Below are 13,670 nucleotides of genomic sequence, written 5' to 3'. Positions count from 1 at the left end.
AGTGAGTAGAACTAAGAGTACATTGTACAGGGCAAGAACAATATTATGCAATGATCAATTCTGACACGGCTCTTTTCAACAATGAGGTGATTCAGCCAGTTCCAATGGTCTTGGGATGGAGAGAGCCACCCAGAGAAAGGATGGTGGGAATTGAGTGAGGATTTACAACATATTTTCACTCTTTTTGTTGTCATTTGCTTGCATCTTGTTAGGTTTTTTTTTTTACATTTTTTATTAATTTTATAATTATAACTTTTTTTGACAGTACATATGCATGGATAATTTTTTACAATATTATCCCTTGCACTTACTTCTGTTCTGAAATTTCCCTCCTTCCCTCCACCTCCTCCCCTAGATAACAGGCAGTCCCATACATGTTAAATGTGTTATAGTATATCCTAGATACAATATATGTATGCAGAACTGAATTTCTTGTTGCACAGGAAGAATTGGATCCAGAATGTAAAAATAACCTGGGAAGAAAAACAAAAATGCACAGGGGCCATGCTAATCTTCTCTATCGTTCCAATTTTAGTATATGTGCTGCCGAAGAGAGCACAAAAAACAAAAATGCAAACAGTTTACACTCATTTCCCAGTGTTTCTTCTCTGGGTGTAGCTGATTCTGTCCATCAATTGGAACTGAATTATATCTTCTCTTTGTTGAAGATATCCACTTCCATCAGAATACATCTTCATACAGTATTTGTTGAAGTGTACAGTGATCTTCTGGTTCTGCTCATTTCACTCAGCATCAGTTCATGTAAGTCTCTCCAATACTCTCTGTATTCATCCTGCTGGTCATTTCTTACAGAACAATAATATTCCATAACATTCATATACCATAATTTACCCAACCATTCTCCAATTGATGGGCATCCATTCATTTTCCAGTTTCTAGCCACTATAAAAAGGGCTTTCTCTTCTTTAGTATTTCTTTGGGATATAAGCCCAGTAGTAACACTACTGGATCAAAGGGTATGCACAATTTGATAATTTTTTGGGCATAATTCCAGATTTCTCTCCAGAATGGTTGCATTCTTTCACAACTCCACCAACAATGCATCAGTGTCCCTGTTTTCCCACAGCCCCTCCAACATTCATCATTATTTTTTTCTTGCCATTTTAGCCAATCTGACAGGTGTGTAGTGGTATCTCAAAGTTGTCTTAATTTGCATTTCTCTGATCAATAGTGATTTGGAACACTCTTTCATATGAGTGGAAATAGTTTCAATTTCATCATCTGAAAATTGTCTATTCATATCCTTTGACCATTTATCAATTGGAGAATGGCTTGATTTCTTATAAATTAGAGTCAATTCTCTATATATTTTGGAAATGAGGCCTTTATCAGAACCTTTAACTGTAAAAATATTTTCCCAATTTGTTACTTCCCTTCTAATCTTATTTGCATTAGTTTTGTTTGTACAAAAGCTTTTTTAATTTGATGTAATCAAAATCTTCTATTTTGTCATCAATAAGGATCTTTAGTTCTCCTTTGGTCACAAATTCCTTCCTCCTCCACAAGTCTGAGAGATAAAATATCCTAAGTTCCTCTAACTTATTTATGATCTCATTCTTTATGCCTAAATCATGGACCCATTTTGATCTTATCTTGGTATGTGGTGTTAAATGTAGGTCCATGCCTAATTTCTGCCATACTAATTTCCAGTTTTCCCAGCAGTTTTTGTCAAATAATGAATTCTTATCCCAAAAGTTGGGATCTTTAGGTTTGTCAAACACTAGATTGCTACAGTTGTTCACTATTTTGTCCTGTGAACCTAACCTATTCCACTGATCAACTAGTCTATTTCTTCGCCAATACCAAATGGTTTTGGTGATTGCTGCTTCATAATACAGTTTTAGATCAGGTACAGCTAGGCCACCCTCATTTGATTTTTTTTTTCCATTAATTCCTTTGAAATTCTCGACCTTTTATTCTTCCACATGAATTTTGTTGTTATATGTTCTAAGTCATTAAAATAATTTCTTGGGAGTCTGATTGGTATAGCACTAAATAAATAGATTAGTTTAGGGAGTATTGTTATCTTTATTATATTCACTCAGCCTATCCAAGAGCACTTAATGTCTTTCCAATTATTTAAATCTGACTTTATTTTTGTGGCAAGTGTTTTGTAATTTTGTTCATATAATTCCTGACTTTTCTTTGGTAGATAGGTTCCCAAATATTTTATACTAACAACAGTTATTTTGAATGGAATTTCTCTTTGTATCTCTTGCTGTTGGATTTTATTAGTGATGTATAAAAATGCTGAGGATTTATGTGGATTTATTTTGCATCCTGCAACTTTGCTAAAGTTGTGGATTATTTCTAATAGCTTTTTAGTAGAATCTCAGGGGTTCTCTAAGTATACCATCATATCATCTGCAAAGAGTGATAGTTTGGTTTCCTTGTTACTGTAATTCCTTTAATCTCTTTCTCAACTCTTATTGCCAAGGTTAGCATTTCTAATACAATATTGAATAGTAATGGTGATAGTGGGCAACCTTGTTTCACTCCTGATCTTACAGGGAAAGGTTCTAGTTTATCACCATTACATATGATGTTTACTGAAGGTTTTAAATATATGCTCCTTATTATTTTAAGGAATAGTCCATTTATTCCTATACTCTCAAGCGTTTTTAGTAGGAATGGATGTTGGATTTTATCAAATGCCTTTTCTGCATCTATTGAGATGATCATATGGTTTTTATTAATTTGATTATTAATATGGTCAATTATACTAATAGTTTTCCTAATATTAAACCAGCCCTGCATTCCTGGTATAAATCCCACTTGGTCATAGTGTATTATCCTGGGGATGATTTTCTGAAATCTATTTGCTAATATCTTATTTAAGATTTTAGCATCAATATTCATTAAGGAAATTGGTCTATAGTTTTCTTTCTCAGTTTTCGATCTACCTGGTTTAGGTATCAGTACCATGTCTGTGTCATAGAAGGAATTTGGTAGGACTCCTTCATTCCCTATTTTTTCAAATAGTTTATATAACATTGGGGCTAATTGTTCTTTAAATGTTTGGTAGAATTCACATGTAAATCTGTTAGGATTACTAGGTGAGAACTCAGGTTGTCTGGACAGTGACAAGGTGAGAATTCAGGTTGTCTGGACAATTACAAGGTGAGAACTCAGGTTGACTTGACAGTTCTCTGGCTCAGACCTTTGGTTTGGGCCTTTAAAGGGAGTTTACACCTTAGGAATTCTAAGAGGAGCAAGCTCATTGGTTGAAGTGGTTCTTCCCAGAAGCCCTTGCATTATCTCATGCCCATTCTCTGGGAGGATAAAAAGAGGCAACATTGAGCCTGGTGAGCAGTCTGGATTGGGGAACGACAAGAGCTGGAGGAGATTCAGAGCCAGGATTCAGGAAGAAGAAGAGGCTGGCTGGAGACTCCAGAAGCCTCCCAAGAAATCTGCTCATAGAGGAAAAGATTATACAGAAAAGAAACCTCCTCCCAGAGAAGGATTACAACTGAGAGACGATCAGAACATTACATAAATCCATCTTCTGGCCCTGGGGATTTTTTTCTTAGGGAGTTGATTAATAGTTTGTTTTATTTCTTTTTCTGAAATGGGACTATTTAAGCAATTTACTTCCTCCTCTGTTAATCTGGGAAGCCTATATTTTTGGAGGTAATCATCTATTTCACTTAGGTTATCAAATTTATTGGCATAAAGTTGGGCAAAGTAACTCCATATTATTGCTCTCATTTCCTCTTCATTGGTAGAAAGTTCCCCCTTTTCATTTTTAAGACTAACAATTTGATTTTCCTCTTTCCTTTACCAAAGGTTTATCTATTTTAATGGTTTTTTCATAGAACCAATTCTTAGTTTTATTTATTAATTCAATAGTTTTTTTTTTACTTTCAATGTTATTAATTTCTCCTTTTAATTTTAGAATTTCAAGTTTAGTATTTGATTGGGGGAGTTAATTTGGTCTTTTTCTAGCTTTTTAAATTGCAAGCCCAATTCATTGATCTCCTCTTTCTCTATTTTATTCAAGTAAGCCTCTAAAGATATAAAATTTCCCCTTATTACTGCTTTAGCTGCCTCCCACAAAATTTTGGTATGATGTCTCATTGTTGTCATTATTTTGAGTGAAATTATTAATTGTGTCTATAATTTGCTGTTTCACCCAATCATTCTTTAAGATGAGATTATTTAGTTTCCAAATACTTTTTGGTCTATTTACCTTTAATTTTTTACTGAATGTAATTTTTATTGCATTGTGATCTAAAAAGAAAGGATTTTACTATTTCTGCCTTCCTACATTTAATTTTGAGATCTTTATGTCCTAATATATGGTCAATTTTTGTAAAGGTTCCATGAACTGCTGTGAAGAAAATATACTTCTTTCTATTACCATCAGTTTTCTCCAAAGATCTATCATACCTAATTTTTCTGATATTCTAATTACCTCTTTAATTTCTTTCTTATTTGTTTTGTGGTTTGATTTATCTAATTCTGAGAGTGCAAGGTTGAGATCTTCCACTATTATAGTTTTGCTGTCTATTTCTTCTTGCAACTCTCTTAACTTCTCCTTTAGGAAGTTAGATGCTATACCACTTTGGTGCATATATGTTTAGTATTGATATTGCTTCATTGTTTCCTTCCTTATTTCTTTTAATTAGAACAATTTTTATTTTTGCTTGATCTGAGATAAGGATGGCTACCCCTGCTTTTTTTTACTTCATCTGAAGCATAATAGATTCTGCTCCAGCCTTTTACCTTTACTCTGTATGTATCTCCCTGTTTTAAATGTGTTTCCTGAAAACAACATATTGTAGGGTCCTGACTTTTGATCCAGTTTGCTATCTGCCTCCGCTTAATGGGAGAGTTCATCCCATTCACATTTACAGTTAAAATTACTAATTCTGTATTTCCTGCCATCATAATATCTCCAGATTATGCTTTTTTTTCCTTGCCCCCCTGAACCTCTTCCCCAGTATTAAACTTATGGGCCCCACTTGTATCATGCAGCCCTCCCTCTTTAGTATCCCTCCCCCTTCCCTTTAAATCTCTTCCCCTTTTTTGTAACCTTCCCTTGTTACTCTTTTCCTTTTCCCTTTTTCTCTCCCATTTTTTAATGAGGTGAGAGAGAATTCTCTGTAAAACAAATATGTCAAGTATTTTCTCTTTGAGACTACTCTGATGAGAGTAAGATTCACACAATGTTCCTCCCCTCTTTAACTTCCCTGATATATGATAGGTTTTCATTGCCTCTTCATAGGATGTAGTTTCCCTCTTTTATCTCCCCTTTTCCCTTTTCCTGATACTATCCCCTTTCCATTTCTATTTCCCTTTTTTATGTTATATCAGTAAAATCAAATTATACATGTGGACTTTATGTATATTCACAACAGAAATACAGTTCTCAAGAGTTCCTTTTACCTTTTTCTGCTTCTCGTGGTTGGAGATAAAACTTTTTGTTTAGATCTGGTTTTTTCCTTAGAAACAAATGAAATTCATCAGTTTCATTAAATGTCCAATCTTCTTCCATGGAAGAAAATGTTCAGCTTAGCTGGGTAGTTTATTTTTGGCTGCATTCCAAGTTCTTTTGCCTTTTGGAATATCAGATTCCAGGCCCTTTGATCCTTTAATGTGGATGCAGCCAGATCTTGAGTGACCCTTATTGTGGCACCTTGATATTTGAATTGTTTTTTCCTGGCTGCTTGTAATATTTTTTCCTTAGTCTGATAGTTCTGAAATTTAGCCACAATATTCCGTGGAGTTTTTGGTTTTTTAGGGTCTTTTTCAGAAGGTGTTCGATGAATTCTTTCAATGTCTATTTTCCCTTCTGGTTCTGTTACCTCTGGACAGTTCTCTTTGATGATTTCCTGTAAAATAGTACCTAAGCTCTTTTTTTCATCATAATTTTCTGGAAGTCCAATAATCCTCAGATTATCTCTCCTAGATCTATTTTCCAGGTCTGTTGTTTTTCCAAGTAGATATGTAATATTTCTTTCCATTTTTTTCATTTTTTTCCTTTTTTTTTTTTTTTTTTTTTTTTTTTTTTTTTTTTTTTTTTGGTTTTGCTTGACAGATTCTTGATGTCTCAGGGAATCATTTGTTTCTATTTGTTCAGTTCTGATTTTTAATGAGTTATTTTCTTCATTAGCTTTTTTTTACTTCTTTTTGTATATGTCCAATTGAGTTTTTAAATGAGTTGTTTTGCTCTATGGAATTTTTTTCCATTTCACTAATTTTTTTTAGTGAGTTATTTTCTTTTTCCAATTCACAAATTCTACTTTCCTGGGAGTTCTTTATCTTTTCCAATTCACAAATTCTGTTTCCCTGCATTTCCTGGGAGTTTTTTACCTTTTCCAATTCACCTTTCAGGAAATTGTTACTCTCTTGCATAGCTTCTCTTTCCTTTCCCCATTTTTCTTCTTGCTCTCTTTTAAGGTTTCTAATAGTCTCTTCTAGGAGAGCCTTTTGAGCTGGGGATCAACATTTGTCTGGAGACTGTCTGCTATTAGTCTCCTTGGGGGTGAAAACCTGCTCTCTTTCTGTATAGAAGCTATCACTCATCCTTTTAATCTTTTTACTCATTTTTAAAGCCTGTAGGGTCTGCCTTCAGGGCCAGGAGGTTACCAGCTTCCTCTGCAGAACAGGGATAGGTGTATGGATGGCCTGCCAACCAGCTACAAAGAGTGGCCAGGTACTGGAGTGCTCTGGGAAATAGTTTCCCAATGGAAGTGACTCAGGTCTGCATGCGTGGATGCAGGGGATGCCCTACTAAGAATCCCGCTGTGCGGATTAACAACTGCCCTAAGGCAAGAGTCTGTGAGCAGTGAAAGTGTCACTACCCCAATCCAAAGCTTGCTGTGGGGCTGTGGGTATTAGCAGCTGATCAGCTGAATAGCCCTGCTTGGACCAGAAGTGTCTCTGCCCTGGAAGCACAGTTGCATTGCAGAAGTTCTGTTGTCCCAGGCTGAGCCCCCCACTGTGCAGATTAGAGGCTGCCCTGGGCTTCACTTCCCTGCTATGTAGATTTGAAGCTGCCCTAGCTGTGCTTCAGCGTGCAGCTGCACAGTTGTGCTGGTCTATGCTGAGTCACTTCCGGTTTGGGGGGGGGGGTACAGTTCTGCTGTTTTTTAGAGTACCCTGTACCTCTGGCTCTAATCTCTGTGCTGGTCCCCTACTTTACAATCAAGGCAAAGCAGTCAGCCTATGGCACTGCTCTTCTAGCCACAGAGGCTACCCCCCCCCCCTGGTCCACTCAGGACACCAGACTTTCATATCTCCCTGCCTGCCACTGGTCTGTCTTGCCTTTCAGGACAAACCTACTCTAGCAGTCTTCCAGATTATCTTCAGCTGGTAAATCATTACATCTTTAATCTTCATGAATTTCACCAGTCAAGAGCTATTTTTGAGGCTAAATTCAAAGATTGGTAGTGAGGGCATGAGAGGAGCTTAAAGAGTATGTGCCTTCTCCGCCATCTTGGCTCCATCCATCCCTATTGGCATTTTGTTTTCTTTCTCATTTTTTCCTTTGTGATCTGATTTTTCTTGTGCAGCATGATCATTGTGGAAATATATACAGAAGAATTGTTTAACATAAAAAGAAATGTCCAATAGGCAATTCAAGATACAAGGCTGAAGGTTAGGAGAGAAGTGAGAGCTGGACATGTAGCCCTGAAATTTACCTGCATAAAGATGATCATTGAAACTTCTGGAGCTGATGAGTTCACCAATGAAAGAATCTAAATGAAGAATAGAAGAAAGCTAAGGGCAGAGGTTAGAGGATACCCACTGGTAAATGATCTCCTTTAACTGATCCAGAATAACACTGCTCTGCAGCTTAGGATCTTTCCAGGGCACTTACCCAGGGTAACATAACTGGTTGTCCAATGCAGAACTTGAATCCATTTTATTCGAACTCGTGCAGATGCCAGCTCTCCAACCACTATTCCATAATGCCAATCGTTTATTATTTAATGGATCAGATTCCTGCTGCCTCCAATTGTCTTCCTCGGCTGTTATCTTCCTCCAGTGCCTCACCATGACATTTAAGGGCTCCTGAGTTTTTTGAAGAAAAATGCCAGTTGAGCAAAAGCTAAAACTGGTCCTCCCAGACTAAAGGATCATCATGGATAAACTTACTGAATAATAGCCTAAAGACCTCCCTGAGGAAGTCCAGAGAGGTTCATTGTTCGGAGGTCTCATCATAGCATCCCATTAAACTGTCTACCAAGAGATGTACAGTCATGTTAGTCTGGAAGGAATACTCATGACAGGATAAGCATAGAATCTTTTAAAGATCAAATAAATACATTTTATCTCATAAGATCTAAGATCTTTAGGGATTCTGACTTTGTCATCCAACTCCTCAGCCTGCTTCTAGGATCTGATAGAAAATCCTCAACTTGGCATCGAAGGCCTCCCCACGACCTAACCTCCACCCCTTTCTGGCATTATCTCGTGAAATTCTCTCTTCAGGCATGTCTGTTTCAGGCAAACTGGTTCCGTGACAACAAACCACCTTCTAACTGGATACTTTTGCATAGTATCCCTTCAGTCTGAAAAACACACTCTTTTTATCCTCACTTCCTAGAACTCTTGCCTTCCCACAAGAAATAACCTCCTGATCCTCCCAATTATTACTGATCTCTCCTGCCTGAGCTCACTTTGTATTTCTTTTGTATAAGTCTTGTAGTTACTGCTCCAAACACTAGTTATTCATTGCCAGCAGAACTAATACATAGAAAACAGGATCTTTTCTATATTCTCAAAACTGTAGAAAGAATTTTGCAACAGAAGCCAACATTTTTCTGGACTGAATTAAATTGAATGGGTTGGTTTGGTTTTGATTCACGTTCCAACTATCTCTTCATCCAAGTAACTGATTTTATTTTATTTATTTTGTTTTGTTTTGTTTTTAAGATGAACTGCATCAAATGAGATTCCAATTTGAATGTGGGAAGAGATCTTTATTCAAGGATCAGCAAAATGCAAAATGGCACTCCTCACGGAGAGAGGCAAGCAACCTTCTTTTTGACACAAGGGTCTTCTACCTCCTACCATGACACCAGAAACAGAGAGATTTTCTCTAGAGTGTTCCATCTCCACTCTTTCTCTTTCTTCAGAAAGTGGTTTCTTTTTGTCAGAGACCTGCCTGGAACCATGATTTCCTTTAGCCATGAACTCGTATTTGTCTAAGACTTTATTTCAGACAGAGCCAGAACCTTCAATATATGAGTTAGCATGAATTGAGGTGAATTGAATTCTGGTTCAGAATGGACCTAATATGGCTATTTATGAAACAGGCAAGTGGCCAAAAGGAAGAACCATAAGAAGCAAAAATCTATGAATAGGAAGAAAGGAAACTAGGCTTACAAAAAATTCATTTATTAATGAATTTTATTAATTGATTAATTATTATTATAACTATTACTATTAATGAATTAATAGTAGTCAACTGTGACTAGATACTGGTCAAAGTGCTAGGGGAGTCTAGGAGATGAATGAGAGATATAGCCAGGTAACAATACACAATATTAAAGAGTAAATGCTTTAGACAAAAGCAAACACCATCGCAGGTGAAATTCCAGAATAAAGTTACCAAACGTGGGATTGGTGAAGGCTTGCAAGAGGAGTTTCAGATGAGATTTGAACCCACATATTCCCAACTTCAAACCTAGTGTCCTGCACACTGTGCCATATTAACTCTCCAAATGTTGTCTAATGGTATTGCTTTTCCTCCTGTACTTTCTTGTGTTTCCAATTTCCTCTCCTCTGAGGATCCTAAATAAAACTTCAATTTCTTGCTTGTGCCCTTCATTTTAGAGATAAAGAAACTGAGGCCGAAAGAAGAGAAGGTCCCTCGGGACACCAAGGAGCAGTGTCAGAATTGGAACCCAAATAGAGACCCTTTCCATTGAATCACATCGCCCCCCCTTCACCTGATAAATTCCAGCCCATCCTTGGAAGTCAAATCCATATTCCAAATCCTCCAGAAAGCCTGCCCTGAGTTCCCCGGGGGAGACACGACCTTCCCTTTCAGACCTCATAGAATTTCTATTCACTCGCTGTAATGAACTTAAAATAGAAAATTGTGCATTGGAGCTCTGTGTTATCATTTCGTCTACCTACTAATCTGGGAGCCCCCCGGGGCCAGCTCTGTGTCTCACCTAAACCCTGGGTGTCCCTCAGTGATCAGCACAGAGTGCAGCTCACAGCTAATAGCAATCATTTTGTTTATCCACTATAGAAACCAGCTCCAAATTTCTCTCTCCTGCTCCTACCCTGAACTCATGGGGACGTTGCCTTCCCCACAGCACTGTCCCAGAGATTTATGACTACCAGGGGCAGAGACTGTGATGTGGGCAGGCCTTTGAAAGTAAACTGGATGAGAAGCTGCATCATTCAATTATTGAAAATCAATGTATTCATCATTTTGCAAAAAGCCACAAATGGAATAATGATATGGAGACTTGCTTCCTTTCATCTATTCTGTCACATGAAATGTTTCCTCACTCATAGCCCTTAGATGGGTACCCTAAGGGCCACAAAGATGAGAGAAGGAAACTGCTGCCCTGGAGAGCCATTGGCCTACCAAGAAACTCAGCTCGCTCCCATACCAAGGGTTCGCAGCTCCTTGGCTGAGAAGGGGTTATGGGGGGACAAGAGAAATGGGAGAATTACCAAGCCCTCCAGGGATGACTGGGACATTGTGACCATGATATGCTCTTTCAGTTTCAAACATACACACACACACACACACACACACACACACACACACACACACATATATATACATATTATACACATGTATACATTCACACACACATACACACAAACATCCATGTTTCTGATAATGAAAAATATTCTTAGTGTTATATAAATAAAATTATTGTAATTACATACAGTGACCATTTTCAGACAGTACAGTATTTATTGTAAGCTGAATTTTTAAAATTTTTAATTCCTTTATTCATTTTATGAGCATTTGTCACCTCTTTCTCACCCTGTACCCTACTCACAATTGAATAATAAAAACAAACAAAAAACGCCAGAAATATCACAGAAATATATATAATCCAGCAAAATAAATCTCCCCTCAGCCATGTGGCAGGAGATGGGCAGTGTCATTTATATCCAGTCCTCTGGATTGATGGTTTTTCTTTGTATTAACCTATAACTCCACCTTATAGAGAATACCAGCTTCCTTCATCATGATACATTACTCTCAAGCCTTGCCTGTGCAGAAGTGAGCTCCCTACTCCTGATGGGATGGGATGGGATGGGATGGGATGGGATGGGATGGGATGGGATGGGATGGGATGGGATGGGATGGGATGAGATGGGATGAGATGGGATGGGATGGGATGGGATGGGATGCACTCCATCCTTCCCAAAAGTTTTTGAATGGCTTCATGCCATTGGATCCTTAGGAAGAATTGGGGGCAGATTGTTATTCTTATTTGACAGATAAGGAGACTGAGACCCAGTTTGCCCCAAGTGCTCATAAACAGCAAATCCAGGGGGGAAAAAAAACAAGACTTGATTTCCAAGCTGGGGCTCTCTATATACCACCCATGCACATGTTTTGCTTTATTATACCCAGCCATGTTAAGTTGCTGAGCTATAGAGAGAACAGGAAACAAGGAGCTAAGAGGAGCATCACCTTGATGAGATACATGAGCCTTCTTCATCTTTCACCAGCTCTTGTTCTCATTTAGGAGAATCTGAGTCGATTACCTCATGTCCTCTTTCACCCAGGAAAAATCTCTCTCTGTCTCTTTTTCTCCTTCCCTGGCCCTCTATCTCTCTCTGTCTCTTTCTGACTTTCCCTCTCTTATTCTCCCTCTTTCTCTATCTTTCCATCTCTCCACTCTGTCCCTCCCTTCCTCTCCTTCTCTCTCTTTTTCTCCCTCTCTTTCTCTCTCCTTCTTTCTCTCCTTTCTCCCTCTCTCTCTCCATTTCTTTTTCTCCCTCTTTCTCCTTCTTATTTTTCTGAGTTATAATCCAAGATCTCTACACTGGGTCATAATGCCCCCTCACAGGGACATGGAGACGGCATGTGCCTCCAAGGAGTATATACTCCAAGATGCTCTCTTTCCAGATCAGAGAACCACAGCTCTGGATGCTCAGGGTTAGAAGGGTCCTCAGAGCCCATGGAACCCAGTCCCTTCTGGCTTGAAGCTTAGCATAGTACCTAGTACCTAGTGCCTAGCAGTTACTTAAAAATCTTCATAACTTGATTGATTGATTTAGTATGGCTTAGCTCATAATACAATGAATAGCCAACTGTGATTCACAAAGAGGATTCACAATGAGAACTGCTTCCCATCTTTTGACAGCGAAGTGATGGACTTGGGAGTATGAAATGAGACAGACAAAATGTCTGCTCATTTTGGACACCACCAATGTGGGGAATCGCTTTGGTTTACTACACATGTTTGTTACAATAGTCCTATTCCTCTTTTTCTCATTGGGTGGAGAAGGGCTAGGAGAGACAAGAGAAATAGGGACAGGCTAGGAAAAAAAGGAGGGTTATTGAAGCATCTTTTTGTAATATACAGACAATAACAGAAGGCAGTCTAGAATAAGCACAGCCAAGCAGTCAAGCCTGAAAGTTACAGGTTAAATTTATTATGCGTTTTTTAAAAGCAAGCATTTTATAAGAGAGCTCTTCAGCTCATCTACAATCCTCTTTTTATTTCTATTGTGTGATTAAAAAAAACATTTTGTTTGGTGTTTCTTCAGCTCGTAAAAATAAAGTAAAAATAAAGTATAAAATATATATATATATATAATAAAGTAAAAATAAAAAATAAAAAACACTACATAGTGATTTGTGGATCACAAAGTCCTTTAAACTACATTTATTTATATTATCTCATTTGGTAAAACATTCCCAAGAAGCAGTCATCTGACTTCTGTTTGAACACCTCCAGGCATGGGAAATTCACTACCTATTTTGGGGAACACTTTAATTGTTAAGTTTTACCTTTCCTCAGTTTGAACTGTTTAGCTCCACCGCACCCCACAGCTACTATTGCTCCCTATTCTGCTCTCTGGGAGAGAACATGTAGCTCCCCATCAACCCAAGACCGTCAGGCTAAAAGTGTCTGGCTCCCAGGAGGGATTCTAGTGTGACATGAGGCAGAATTCCTGTTATGTAAAGGATTCCAAAGGTGGGATGGTCTACTTCAGAAGTAGCAAATCCCCGTCACCAGAACTCCGAAGGAAAGACGTCAGGAACTTCACAAGTCCCTGTTTGGACCTAGGGCTTTTTAGATGGCCTGGAGGTCCTGACTAGCTCTGAGTCCTGTGAGAGTCCAATGGCCTCCTATGAGGTCTGACTCTTCTCTTCCCCTCTTTGCAAATCCTCATTGCCACATTATTGCTTCATTCCAATTCTCATTGGAAAAGGAGCTGGGAGAAGGCTCAGGAATACCCCTACCCAACAAAGGGGGGGAGGCGTGCCATAATCCCAGGAGTGGGGCTCTTTAATTTTTTAAAAATTTTTATTTAATTTATTTAATTTTAAATTTTTTATTTATTAAGCAAGAAGAAGAGATAAATTTAAGTTTTTGGTTATTAAGCAGGAAGAGAGAGAAATTTAATATTTATTTTTTTATTTATTAAGCAGGGAGGAGAGATGCCAGAGGCTCCTTCTCCTCCCTGACCATCCCAGGAAAGCC

At 38.0% G+C, this 13,670-nt stretch overlaps 1 pseudogene; it reads right to left on the bottom strand.

The window, feature by feature from the left end:
• Positions 1-492: 492 nt before the first annotated feature.
• Positions 493-559, bottom strand: LOC141545308 (U6 spliceosomal RNA; annotated as a pseudogene).
• Between the last annotated feature and the right edge of the window lie 13,111 nt (positions 560-13,670).

This window comes from Sminthopsis crassicaudata, chromosome 5, assembly GCF_048593235.1.
Source record: "Sminthopsis crassicaudata isolate SCR6 chromosome 5, ASM4859323v1, whole genome shotgun sequence".
Taxonomy (NCBI): Eukaryota; Metazoa; Chordata; class Mammalia; order Dasyuromorphia; family Dasyuridae; genus Sminthopsis; species Sminthopsis crassicaudata.
Note: the sequence above shows the minus strand (reverse complement) of the source record. Positions and strands in the feature narration are given on the sequence as shown.